This window comes from Camelus ferus, chromosome 9 (genome assembly GCF_009834535.1).
Source record: "Camelus ferus isolate YT-003-E chromosome 9, BCGSAC_Cfer_1.0, whole genome shotgun sequence".
Taxonomy (NCBI): domain Eukaryota; kingdom Metazoa; phylum Chordata; class Mammalia; order Artiodactyla; family Camelidae; genus Camelus; species Camelus ferus.
Genome location: NC_045704.1, coordinates 14,515,426 through 14,529,832, shown reverse-complemented (window position 1 = coordinate 14,529,832; position 14,407 = coordinate 14,515,426). Strand labels below are relative to the sequence as shown.

Genomic DNA, 14,407 nt, shown 5'->3' with positions numbered 1-14,407 from the left:
AGCCCTGGATGCCAGCAAATGGTGAGTTAGAGGGAGGGGCTTCGTCTCTGTTCCACTGGGCCCTGCCCTGGTTCCCAGCTCTCCTCCTAACCCCAGTTTTCCTGCTCTCTCAGTTTCTCTTCTTGTCTCTGTCTCCCTCATCACCCTTTCCTCTACCTCTTCTCTTCGTATTTCTCTCTCTGTCTCTCAGTCTTTGTGTGTCTTGGTGTCTCTTTCTGATGTCTCTCTGTCTCTATCCCTCACTCTGATCTCTGATCACCCTCTCAGCTCTGTTGCTCTCATCCCAGCTCTCTATTTCTTTCCCTTCCTCACTTTTCTCCCCTACATCTTGATCCAACCCCCACTTCCCATTTCTCCCCTAATTCACTCCATATCTCCTCCCCATCCCCCCTTTTGAGTCTCTCTTCCTTTCTCTCTTTCTGTTCCTCTCAGTCTCTCTTTTGATCGCTATCTCTTCATCGTTCATTTAACAAATATTTATTCAGCATTTACTATGTGCCAAGCCTTATTTTAAGCACTGGGGACACAGCAGGGAACAAAACAGGCAGAAAATTCTGCTCTCAAGGGAGCTGACATATCAGCGGGGGAGATGGACAAGAAATAGGATGAATAACTTAAATATACATTGTGTCAGGTAATAAGAAATACAAAGGAGAAAAAATAATGGGGCAAAGATGATAGGGAGTGATAGAGTTGTGCTGGTTACTGGCTTGAAGCCTAAGAGAAGCGAGGGCAGGACATGTGGATCTCTGGGGGAAGAGTACTCCAGGAAGCAGGAACAGCAAGTGCAAAGGCTCTGAGGCTGGAGGTGATTGGCTTATTCAAGGAACAGCAAAGAGGTCAGTGTGGCTGGATCAGAGTGAGTGAGGGGGAGGGCGGGAGGAGGTTGGAGATTAGAGAATGGGGGTGGATTGTGTAGAGCCTCATGGGCTAGAGTGAGGACTTTGGTTTTTAACTTGGAGTGAGATGGAGCTGTGGGAGGCTTTTGAGCCCAACTTAGGTGTTAACAGGACCCTCTGACTGCTACATGGAGAATGAACTGTAGGTGGCAAGGATGCAAGCTTGGAGCCCAGTAAGGAGGCCACGGCCATGATTCAGGTGAGAGACAATGGTGGCTTGAACATGGTGGTGATGGAGAGGAAGAGAGAGGTGGGTGGTCAAAATCTGCATCTATAAAATACATGTGGCATAAAAGTTACCATTGTAACCATTCTAAAGTGTACAACTGATGGCATTAAGTACATTTACGAAGTTGTGCAAGTGTCACCACCGTGCCTCAGTCTGAGAGCTGTGGAAGGAGAGAGGGAAGGGGGGTCTGGGTCAGAAGAGCAGTAAGTCTGTGGGGTGGGGGTTTGTGTCTACAGAACGGGATCTCTGAGCAAAGGTTGCCCATCAGAGTTGTCCTGGGTGGGGCTGCAATGGGCTGACCCTAGTAACTGCTGTGTTCTGTCACTGGGAGCAGCCCAAGGGAGGCATGGCCAGTGAGGTGGGGCTGTCAGACAGCTGTGCTCTCAGCAGCAGGAACTCTTAAAGGGAGATCTGAGCAGTGCCATTGCATGGCCATTACAGGGATCTAAACTGTTTCTAGTTCTTTCTGGCCTCATCTCCAAGCGGCTTCACCTGGTACCCATAGATCCGGGCACCTGGGTGCCACTCATTCCCCATCCTTCAAAGATGGGGAGGCGTGGCTTCTACTGGTGGGACAACGGGCTTTCCTTCAATCTGATTGGATCAGCTTGGGTTACATGACAACCCCAGAACCAGTGCCTGTGCCAGGGAGTTTTGTCAGGTGCTGGCTGGCTAAGACTTGGATTCCTGAACTACTCACTGGCAAGTGAAGGCGGGATTACTCTGAAGGTTTAGACCAATGAGGACCCATTACGGAATCCGGCCAAAGCCTGCGGGCATCCCAAATTCTCAGCCAAGCTGCAAGGACTGTGACTGCCAAGAGGGGGCGCTGAAGAGTCGCCAAGCTCCTGCCATCTTCCCCTGTGTCCAACTTGAAGTCGAAGATTTACAACAATCAGAGCAGGAATATAAGTAGATGCATGTGTGAAAGTGCCACTAGAATCCCCTACCCCTTATGCGCAGTTCCGGATTCCAAAAAGCTCTGACAACTCCAAAATATTTCTTTGGCGGGTAACCTTGGCCCTGTCTCACATGGTGGCAAATCAGCTAATATGTGTTCTTTACACTCTTTACTTATCTCCCTTGGTGTGAATTTTCACACATTTTACTGCAAATGTATAAACATGTCTCGTGGAGAGGGTCTGCTGCAGGCTCCTGGGAGTGTTACATAATCTATGGCATTCGCTCAGAATTGCCTTTCTAAAATTGGAACAATTCTGAGCTCTGAAATGCATCTGTCCCGAAGGAATTCAGCTAAGGGATTGTGGACCTCTAACCGGGCACCCTGCCGACCCTAGATTCATCTTAATTATTTGTTCAACGTTTATTTAATGGTTCTGAGAAGAAACTCATTTTCCATTCCAATTTTTTAAAAATAGAGAATGATGTTCATTTACTAAGTCCCCGTCGTTAATGATATGCTATTTTTAGTGCTGTGTGTGTGCGTGTGAAAGTGTGTCTGTGTGTATGACTACATGAGTGTGTGTCCGTGTGTGAAGCTGTCTCTTTGTGTGTGTGTGTTGGTATTTCTGTGGGTGTACACATGTAGGTCTGTGTGAGAGACTGTGTGTAAGTTGTGGGTGTTTGATCTTGTCTGTGTGTCTGTGTGACTGCGTTTGTGAGCATCTGGCTATGTGTGTAATTTTGTGTGTGTGAATGTGACTGTGGGTCTCTGGGTGAATGTATGTGTTCGTGTGAGTGAGCAAGAGAGGAGGCATGGCTCAGGGTTTAAAGTTAATTATCTGAAATAAAGTCCTCATTTCACGCGACCATCTCCGCCTTCCTTTTCCAGTATCAGCGAACTCTACAAGAGTTACCTTATACTTCCACTAGAGGTCGCCTGTCTACTTGGGCCAAAAGAAACTTAATTCCTGGCAGAGGAGTGGCAGGGACAGCTAACTCAGGCTCGCTTCGGCTCTAACTAGAAGAGTGGTTCTCAAAATTTTTGGTCTCAGGATTCTTTTACACCCTTAAAAATTCTTGAGGACCCAAAGAGCCTTTTTTGGTATGTATGTTATATCTATCAAAATTTAACCGTTAAATTAAAATTATTACATAATTCATTTAAGCATAACTGATGAATCCATTGCATTTTTGCAATTATTGTGTAAAAATATACATAACAAAATTTAACATTTTAACCATTTTTAAGTGTACCGTTCAGTGGCATTAAGTAAATTCACACTTCTGTGCAACCATCACTACCATTCGCCTCCAGAATTTTTTTATCTTCTCAAACTGAAACTCTGTACCCATTAAGCAATAATTCCGCATCTCCCCAGCCCCAGGTAACCTCCATTCTACTTTATGTCTCTGTAAATTTGCCCGTTCTATGTAACTCATATAAGTGGAATCATACATTTGTTCTTTTGTGATTGCCTCATTTTACTTAGCATAATCTTTTCAAAGTTCATTCACATTGTGGCATGTGTAGTAATTTCCCTTTTTTTTTTTTTTTTAAATGCATTCTTTTTTTCAAATGGAGGTACTGGGGATTGAAGCCAGGACTTCGTGCATGCACTCTATCACTGAACTATACCTCCCCCATCCTGAATTTCCTTCCTTTTTAAGACTGAGTTGTATTTCATTGCACACCAACATAAAAAAAATTCAATGAGAAGAGTGGCATTATTTTACATTTTTGAAAATACGCAATGTCTGGAGGAGAAGACAACTAGGTTTTCAGAGCTGCTTCTGCATTTGGTCTGTTGCAGTATCACAAGTCATCTGGCTTCTGGAAAAATCTGAGTGAAGTCCAGCCAAGTCTTAGAAAGTCCTGAGCTTGGGCTTTTCAAGCCTGTTAACACGCAACCACACTGCTCTGAAACTTCTGTCTTTACAAAACCGCCTCTAGCCTTCCATGTCATCTGCATTTAACATCTGGTCTCTGGGTACAATTTCTCACTAATTTGCCAGTGCCATCTTGCTATGTGGTCCATGGTCATAAATAAAATAGAAGTAATCTGGTGGTCATGCAGTCACTCTGCAGCTGTGTAATGATGAGTCTGTGGATACACTGCTGGTAATATATCAATTAACTATAGTTGGGTAAAAAACAACCAAAACCTGTGTATGATGTACACATATGGACATTTATTTAGCTCATGCATCTGGGGTTGGCTGAGAGTCAGTTGATTCCGGCTGGAAGGCTCTGTTGATCTTGGCTGGGCTCTCCCATATATCTGGGGTGTGACTGGGGCTGGGCGTGGCTGGCTGCCTCTCTGATCTTGATTGGGCTGCCCTCAGGGGTTTGTAGGCAGGCTCATCTTGGCTGGCCTTGGCCAGTGCATCCAATGCTTGGGACCAGTGCTCTATCCCAGAAATGTTCTTCTCATGGTGATGGCAGAGGTGTGAGCTTAACTACACAGGTACATTTCAAGCCTCTGTGTCCTGTGTGCCATCATCCTGTTGGCCAAATGGGTTACGTGACCAAGCCCATTATAAAGGGGCAGGAAGTATATAGTGGCCAAGGAGATAAGGTAGATGGAGTGAAGACTCCTGAAAAGTAACCCAGAGAGGCAGGAGGGGTATACCTTAGTGGTAGAGCTCATGCCTAGCATGCAGGAGGTCCTGGGTTCAATCCCCAGTACCTCCATCAAAACAAGAATAATAGTAAAATAAATGTAAATAAACCTAATTACCCCTTAAGCCTGAAACTGAATGCGAAAGTTTAAGCATCCAGTAGGGATAATATAAATAGCACTAATATTAATATTGTGCCTCAGAGAGGTTACATAGTAATTTGCAGAGCAATGGGGGGTGGGGTGGGTGGGTGAGAAGATGGAAACCCAGGCCATCTGACTCTAAACTCTTCCCTTTCATTGCTCATTTTGCTGCTTATCCCAAACCAGATGGAGAGCCCACGTGCAGGCACTCTGGTCTAAAATCCTGGCTGTGTTCCCACTTGACAGCCAAAATCAACCAAAGGAGAAGAAGGAGAAAAAGGAGGAGGAGAAGGAGAAGGAGAAGGAGAAGGGGAAGTTATTAATGGAGATAGAAATGATGATAACGTTGATGATGAAAATGAAGGTGCTTTTATAGTGGTGCACTAGAAATTATAATGATGATGATTGCTATAGACTGAATGTTTGTGTCCTCCCCACCCCGCTCCAAACCATATGTGGAACTTAATCTCCAAGGTGATCGTACTAAGAGGTGGGTCCTTTAAGAAGTGCTTAGGTCATGAGGGTGGAGCCCTCATGAATGGGATCCGCCCATGAAGAAACTCTGTACCTATTAGGCAATAACTGACCATTTCCCATTCCCCCAGCCCCTGGTAAACTTTAATCTACTTTCTGTCCTTGAATCTGCCTATTTTAGATATTTAATATAAATAGAATCATACAATATTTGTCCTTTTGTGTCTGGCTCACTTCACTTACCATATAGTTTTCAGGTTCATCTATCTTGTAGCAAGTATCTGAACTTCATTCCTTTTCATGGCTGGATACTATTCCACTGTACGTATATACCTCATTTTGTTTATCTATTCTGCTGACGGACACTTGGATTGTTTCTACCTTTTGGCTGTGTGAATAGTGCTGCAGTGATCACTGGCATACAAGTATCTCTTTGTGTTTCTGTTTTCGATTCTTTTGGGTATATATTGAGGACTAGAATCACTGGGTCATATGGTAATTCTATGGTTAACTTTTTTGAGGTAATTGCCAAACTATTTTCCATAGTGGCTGCACCAAGTGACTTTTTAAAAAAAATTTTATTGACTTATAGTCAGTTTACAATGTTGTGTCAATTCTGGTGTACAGCACAGTTTTTCAGTCATACGTGAATATACATATATTCATTTTCATATTCTTTTTTTCACCATGAGCTACTACAAGATCTTGTACATATTTCCCTGTGCTGTACAGTATAAACTTGTTTATCTATTCTATATATACCTGTCAGTATCTACAAATCTCGAACTCCCAGTCTGTCCCTTCCCACCCCCTCCCCCTGGCAACCACAAGTTTGTATTAGAAAATATGGAAGGCTTCACGAATTTGCGTGTCATTCTTGTGCAGGGGCCATGCTAATCTTCTCTGTATTGTTCCAATTTTAGTATATGTGCTGCCAAAGTGAACACAGCCATTGACTATTAAATCATGGAGTTCCCTGTATTAGATCCTTTTATGTTTAAAATACCTCGAGTGGCACACCAGTCAGTATAAGCTAGGTTATGCTGCAGTAACCCCCTTCCCGTTCTTAGCGGCTTGAGACAACAAAGATTTGTTTCTCACTCATGCACTGTGTCCAGCGTGGGTGGTCTGGGAACTCTCCCCACACTGTTTACGCTGTTTTACTCTGGGACACAGGCTGATGGAGCAGCCCCTGTTGAGTCACCCTGGCCAAGGGAAAATTCAAAACATGGTCAAGAGTGTCCTAGTTCTTAAAATTGCCATACTGAAGTGGCACATATTTCTTCTTCTCACGTTTCACTTTTGCAAGGCAAGTCACATAGCCCTCCCAAACCGCAAATAGGCAGGAATGTGGAGCCTTATCATGTGCCCAGGAGAGCTGGAAGGTTCGAGAACATCTCGAATGACTATTGCAAATGGATTGTTTCTTGCTCTGAAACATGAGTCACACATTCTGAGATCTCCCGTGAAAGACACCCTTTTTGACTAGAAATTGGGATTGCTTCCTCTTTGTACTTCTATGGACAGTATAGAACCACCATTGCCTGTTGCTGCCACAAGTAACAAGTGGCCACAAATCCCCCCACCTATGCCCTTTGCATTGTGGCTCTGTGGTTCCTTCTTTCTAGAGGTGGAGTCTGTCTCCCCACCCCTTGAATTTGGGCTGGCCTTGACCAATAGAATGTGGCAGAAGGGATGTTGTGTCAGTTCTGAGTCTAGGTCTTGAGAGTCCTTGTGTCTTCTGCTCCCTTGGAAACTTTCCACTGCCATGGGAATAAGCCTGAGCTAAGCTGCTGGAGGATGGGAGCCTTCACCAAGTAGACCCAGGGCACCCAGCTGATATCCAGCCAACTCCCAGAAACAAAGCCACCTACCCACAGCTGACTGCAGAAGCATGGACAAGCCCCTCCAAGACCAAAAGAACCATCCAGCTGACCCATAGACTTATGACCAACAACAGTAGCTATGTTTTAAAACATTAACCTTTGGGGATATTTGTTACATAGTTGTCTTGGTCCATTTGGGCTTCTATAACAAAATACCATAGACTGGTGGCTTAAACAACAAATATTTATTTCTCATAGTTCTGGAGGCTGGGAAGTGCAAGATCAAGGTGCCAACAGATTCAGTATCTAGTGAGGGCTCACTTTCTGGTTTGCAGACAGCTGTCTTGCTGTGTCCTCACACAGCAGAAAGAGTGAGAGCTCTCTGAGGTCTCTTCCATAAGGGCGCTGATCCCATTCATGAGGGCTCCACCCTCATGACCTAATCACCCCAAAGCCCCACCTCCTAATTCCATCACATTGGAGATGAGGTTTCAACACACGAGTTTTGGAGAAGGGACACAGACATTTAGTCTATAACAATAGCTGCAGTGATTGGCTGTACACTGTGAGTTCTTCATTTCTTCTCTTAGTGTGAAAGTAAAGGTCTTGGAACATTTTTATCCTTCGTCATCCAGTTCTCTTTCAGAACAATGTGCAGAGCATGAGAAATCTCTTTGTTGTCTGTCCTCACTGCCCAGGGAGCCTGGGGCTCGGGACTGTGGATAATTGAAGAATCCACTTTTTGGCAGAGGGTAGGAGCAGTGAAGGTAACCACCTAGGAAGTGCTTGGCACTGAATTTGATAGGGAACAAGGGGAGAGTGTTTTTTGTTATCTACTCTCTGTTTTCCGATGTTCTAAAATTCCCACTTCATTGTGATAAAAATAAAGCATGGTTTTTGTCCAGAGAGAAGAGGCAGCTGTAATTTTGGCTAAGGTGACTGTCAGGCAGGGAGCACAGAGACACTAAGGGAGGGAGGAGTATGAGGTTGGGAGGGAGATGGAATCAGCTGACACTGAGAGATGGAGACACTGAAACAGGGAGAGAAGTGCAGGGACAGCGGTCCTGAGAGAGATAGAACCCTTGGGAGGTTAAGAAGGAGGGAGATGAAAGATGGAGCAGTCCAAGGGCTGAGACAGAGAGGCGACATGGTGAGGGCTCAGAGGAGGAAAGAAGTGGACAGAACTGAAGACTAGGAGGGAAGTGGGAGACAAAGGGGGAAGGAGAAAGAAATCAAGGGAAGAAGAGACAGAGAGGGGCCCAAACACACTGAGATGGAAGGAGGAAGGACAGATGGACAGTCTGAGGGGAAAAGGCTGGGAGATACTGAGTTACCTGGAAGAGTCTCAGAGACACCAAGAAAGTGAGGGACAGAGGATATGGAGAGCCCCCAAAAGGCCAGGTGAAGGAGAGAGAGAAACGGGGAGAGAAACCAGGTGGGAGGCAACTCCACTGAGAGACAGTGATACAGAGTTGGAAAGATGTTGGCGGAGAGAGAGAAGATGAAGGTGAGGCTGAGTGGTCGAGAGAGCCCAAGAGAAGAGAGATGGAGAAAAGAAATGCTGACATCTGGGGTAACTGAAGGGAGAAAGGAACTGAGAAGAGGGAGGGACAAAAATTCAGAAACAAGGGAAAGAAGATGTTGTGCAATGACTTATGAAGAGAGTCAAACTGAAAAAACGAAGTGGTGTTGTCCAAATGATAGAAAAAGAAGATGCTGCAAGGAAATGGAGAAGAGGGAGTGACAGGAAAAGCCATTGTGACAGGTGGGAGATGTGAGGTGATACAGTTTGTGGTGGCTGTGGTTTTGATTTGCATTTCCCTAATAACTAGTGATGTTGAGCATCTTTTCATGTGTCTGTTGGCCATTTGTCCCCTTTGGAAAAATGTCTATTCATCTCTGCCTATTTTATAACTGGGTCGTTTGTTTTTTTGTTATTGAATTGTATGAGTTCTTTATGTGTATTGTATATTAACCCTTTATCAAATATATGATTTGCAAATATCATCTCCTATTCCACTGGTTGCTTTTTCACTTTGTTGGTTGTTCCCTTTGCTATGGAGAAGCTTTTGTTGGATGTAGTCCCTCTTGTTTATTTTTGCTTTTGTTGCCTTTGCTTTTGGTGTCCAGTGTATCAATTATTTTCCTGCTGCTGTTCTGAAAGTTTTAGTATAATCCCTTTAGTGATCCCCCTGACTTACTGAGAGGCAATACTAATACTAAATTTTTGAGTTCTATCAATATCTACGTCTTCCTCCCAAGCGAGACAAGAACCTAAGCATGACCTCACCTTCCCTTCCCCACCCTCCACTGTATCTTGCATCTCCCGTTTTGATATCATCTTGAATATTATATACAAATTTATAAGGATAAGCATTTCTTTCTCTGATGATTACCTATTTTTTAAAACCTCACCTTATTTCCAGCAACTGGTCATTTCCTCCTGAATTAATTCCTCTTCTTAAGTTCTTTCAAAGTGTGTCTATGTGAGGCAAGTTTCTGGAGTTTTTGAATCTCGTCCTCCAGTTAAATAACCTAATACTAATCTGGTTATGCTGTTCCACGTGCAGACCTGTAGTCTGGTGTCTCATGGAGGATGTTCCTCTGTTATCTCTGCATCTAGTTTTGCTGTGGAAAGTTGGGTGCTCTTTTCTGGTCTTCTGAGACTCAGTTTTCAAAGTAGGGCAAAATTTCCCACACCCGCAACAAGCAATTCTCGGAACATCGGCTGGGTGTCTGAGAATTCTGTTCTCCCCATGTGTGTATGTATATGTGTGTGTGTGTATTGTTTTTCCTTCAGGATTTGTCTTCTTCTGGGGGGAGTATATTAAACAGTTAAAAATTAGAGAATAATATAAATTACTTCCTTCTTTTTTGTCAGAATCTCTCTCTCTTTTTTTTTTGGTTGGGGGAGGTAATTAGGCTTATTTATTTATTTTTAGCGGAGGCACTGGGGATTGAACCCACAACCTCATGCATGCTCAGCATGCCCTCTACCACTTGAGCTATACCCTCCCCCCTTAATTACTTACTTCCAAGATTACATCTCTGCCTTCATTTCAGATTTCCAACTGATTGCAGATCTATGTACCCAGGACTCAACACAATAATATAGACCGACCCTAAAAAGGAGAAGGCTGAAAACATCTCCACAGGGGGCAGCACGTACTAGAGGGCAGGACATGGAACCTGATCAATTTCTCCCAGCGATTCTCTAGTCCAGTGCCTCTTAGCTCTTCAGGTGCCCAGAAATCACCTGGCCTCTTACTAAAATGCAGGTTGTGATTCAGCAGGGCAGGGGCAGGGGCAGGGCCTGAGATTCTGCATTTCTTACAAGACCAGGAGATGCTGATGCTGGGATTGCACTTGGGGAGTAAGGATTTAAAGACGGACTTAAAGGTAAATAACCCAAGGAGGTACCACATAGCCTCACCTGACCCATTTCCCCTGGTTTCGCCCCCCAATCCAGCTCAGTTAAAGATCTTTTTTTTTTTTTTTTTTTTTTTTTTTTAAGGATCTTTAAAGTAAGAGAATCTGCTGGCGGGAATGCAAAATGGTGCAGGCATTTTGGAAAACTGTCACTGTAACAAGTTGAATGGTATCCTCCCAAATGATACATCCACCCGGGACCTGTGCGTGTGACCTTATTTGGAAAAAAGGCCTATGCAGATGTAATTAAGTTGAGGATCTCAAGATGAGGTCATCCTGAATTATCCAGGTGGGCCCTAAACCCAATGACAATTGTCCTTATAAGAGATAGAAGAGAAGGCACAGAACACGGAGGAGGCCACGTGAAGACGGAGGCAGAGATTGGAGGGATGCAGCCACAAATGCTCGAAGCCACCAGAAGCTGGAAGAGGCAAGAATGGATCTTCTCCAAGAGCCTTTGGAAGGACTATGGCCCTGCAGACACCTTGATTTCAGACTTCTGGACTCCAGACCTGTGAGAGAATACATTCCTGTTGTTTGAAGCCACCTAGTTTATGGTCGCTTGTTACAGCAGCTACAGGTAACTCATACAGTCAATTTCTTTTTTTTTTAAATTTTTTTTGGGGGGGGCAGGTAACTAGGTTTATTTACTTATTTACTGGAGGTACTGGGGATTGAACCCAGGACTTCATGCATGCTAAGCACACACTCTACCACTGAGCTATACCCTCCCCACACTCCACAATTTCTTATAAAATTAAATATACACTTACCATATGACCCAGCTGTCCCACTCCTAGGTGTTTACCCTGGAGTGATAAAAACTTCGGATCACAGGACACCCTGGAGAGAAGGTTTATAGCAGCTTTTTCTTAGTAATTGCTCCAAACTGGAAACAGCTCAAATGTCCTCCGCTGGCGAATGGATAAACTGTGATACACCCAGACAACGAAAAACCCTCAGCTACTAAGAGGAACTTGTGCTACCTACAGTGACACGCATGAATTTTAAACGTCAACGCTAAGTGAAAGAAATCAGGTTCAGAAGGCTGGGTACTGTTTGATTCCATTTATAGGGCATTCTGGAAAAGGCAAAACTGTGGTGATGGAGACCAGATCCGTAGCTGCCAAGCAGTTACAGGTGGCGGAGGGGCTGACTACAAAGAGGTAGCCCCGAGGGAATTTTGTAGGGAGCAGTGATGGAGCCGTTCTGCATATTGTTTGTGGTGATGGTTACACGACTCGATGCCTTTGTTAAAGGTCAGAGACCTGTTCCCCGAAATGACTGGATTTCATTGTATGTAAGTTAAAAATAAATTAATAAAAGTTAAAAAAAAATGAGAGGATCTTTGAGCTGATGCTTTAGAATCGGAGATGCTCATCCTCTTCCGACACTTACAGCTTGAGAGTTAGAGACTTCTAGAGTTTTCAGAATAATAATAACTTTAGAATTAGAAAGTTCTAGAATTTTCAGAATAGTAATAATACCAGCTCCCATTCTAAATTCTGTCAAGGTGAGCACGTCTCATCTTAACCTGCTTTGGTTGCCGTCAAGTGCTTGGAACAGCACCCGGCACTAGGCAATCGCTTGGTGAGTGTTGATTCTTCTTCTTATTGCTGGTGGCGGTGTCTTCTGCCAGCCCTCCAGACACCTTATCCATGATGCATCATCCAAATTCTCCCTCCCAGCCTGCCCCTGGAGCTTATCGCCACCCCCTGGTTCTCAGGCTCCGCGGTGCCGGAAGTCCCGCCGAGCCAACTTGGCCAGGACTGGACCACTGTGTGGGACCAGACACTGCTGCTGATGGGGCCGCGACATCCTGCCTCAGAGGCCACTGTGCCCACAGCTGAGGGCCTCAGCATAGATTGCTAACATCTCCTGACTCTAGGCTTCCTGCGGCTGCTGGCAGGCTGGTGGCTGGCCACAGCTGCTCCTCTTTGGGGTGTGGTGGCTGCAGCCACCTGCTCAGCCCTGTCTCTCTCCAGATGGGATCGGCCCTGCATGGACATAGGGACTGTGGTCACAAAGCAACACAAGTCCACATACCACTTGGTCATAATCCTTTCCTTTCCATTGTGTAAATGTTAAGCCTCACAGGCCCACTTAAAAAAATACCTTTTATTGAAGTTACAGGACGTAGGCTGAAAGGCTCACAAACCATAAAGGTGTAGCTTAATGAATTTTTACAGTCGAATATCCCTCTGTGACCAACATCCAGATCAAGAAGAAACAAGTTTCTAGTCCCCAGATCCACCTCTGCCCCAGTGCCCCTTATAGTTTCTACACCTGAAAAATAACCTCTATCCTGGCTTATGTCACCCAAGTCCAGCCTTGCCTTCTCTTGAACTTCATATAAACAGAAATATACAGTATGAACACTTTAATTTCTGGCTTGTTTTGCTCAATGGAACGGCTTTGAGATTCAGCCATGTTGTTTGTTCCATGTAATAGTTTTTGCATCCTTCTTTCCTGCTATATAGTATTCCATTGTATGAATGTACAATTTATTTATCCATTTTCCTGTTGAAGGACTTTAGGTTGGCGTCCAGTTGTTGGTTATTATGAATAGAGTTGCTATGAATACTCTAAGACATTATTTTGCTGGCTGTATGTTGGGTTCTCTGTCAGGTAAATGGCCAGGAGTGGGATTGCTGGCCACAGGTCAGGGGTGTATTTAGTTTCAGTAAATGGAAACATCCAACAGTTTCCTAAAGTGGTTGCCCCATTTTCCACTCTCTCCAGGTGTGTGTGAGAATTCAGGTTGCTTCACTTCGTCATCAGCACTTGACATTTTCTTTCTTTTTCATCATAGCCTTTCTGTTGAGTTTGTAGTAGAACCACATGGAATTTAATTTGTGTTTCCCTGTGGACCCAGAAAGTCATCACCATCTTTCCATGTGTTTATTGGCTACTTGGATATCCTTATTTATGAAGCACCTGATCAAGCCTTTGACCCATTTTTCTATTGAGTTGTCTTTTTCTTATAATTTGTAAAAATTCTTTATGGAGTCTAGGTACAAATCTTTTGCTGAAGATATATGTATCTTCTTCCACTTGGTGAGTTGTCAGGCTTACCAATTTTTTTTTTCTCTTAGTGCTGATGGAAGGAATCCCAATGCTCTCCTTTGAAACTGTAGGACTTTTCTAACTACTGCCAAAACCAAATCTCAGCAAGATAAGAAAAAAGCTTTTTATTCTTCCTCCAAAATTTCAGAAATGCAAACATGACCCTGTATCATAAAAATGCCCCTACAAATATTATTTCTAACAAAGGAATCTTATCAAACATCCAAACTTCAGATCTTGGTATGTCCCATGTAAGTAACTTTTAACCCCTAAAAAGTCTCTATCATTATAGTTGGCTGTTGTATAGTAAAAAATTTAACCTTGCCCAGAGAGAACTCTGGCCTTCGCTCTGGCTCCTGGGAGGTAATTGCTAAGCCCTTGGAATGTCCTGCCTGATAAAATTTCTTAGTTTGCTTGGAGCCTTGGGCCACTCCAGATAGTCTAGCAATGTGACTTAGGGTGAAGACTTTGGGTCACATGGTATCAGCTAGACCTCCAGAGGGGCTGGAGACTGAGACCAGCCACACTGGTGATCAACCAGGACTACATGGCCAAGGCCCCAGCAAAGACTGGATGCCAAAGCCTGAAGTGAACTTCCTGCTGGCAATGCTCTACCTCTGTTGTCACACGTTGTCACTTAGAAAGCCTCCCATGACTTCTCGGGGATAGGACAATGGGAAACTGTGAGTACAGAACTCACCTGGACTCTGCCCCAGGCAGCTCTTACCTTGACCAATTCTCTATCCTTTAGATCTAATAAACCGTAACTGTGGGCACAGCTTTCAGAGAGTTCTGGGAGTCTTTCTAGCAAATTATCAA

At 44.2% G+C, this 14,407-nt stretch overlaps 1 non-coding gene across 1 annotated transcript; it reads right to left on the bottom strand.

The window, feature by feature from the left end:
- Positions 1–6,107: 6,107 nt before the first annotated feature.
- On the bottom strand, positions 6,108–6,214 carry LOC116666163. The gene has a single exon (XR_004323008.1). It is a non-coding gene; the product is annotated as a U6 spliceosomal RNA (small nuclear RNA).
- Positions 6,215–14,407: the final 8,193 nt, after the last annotated feature.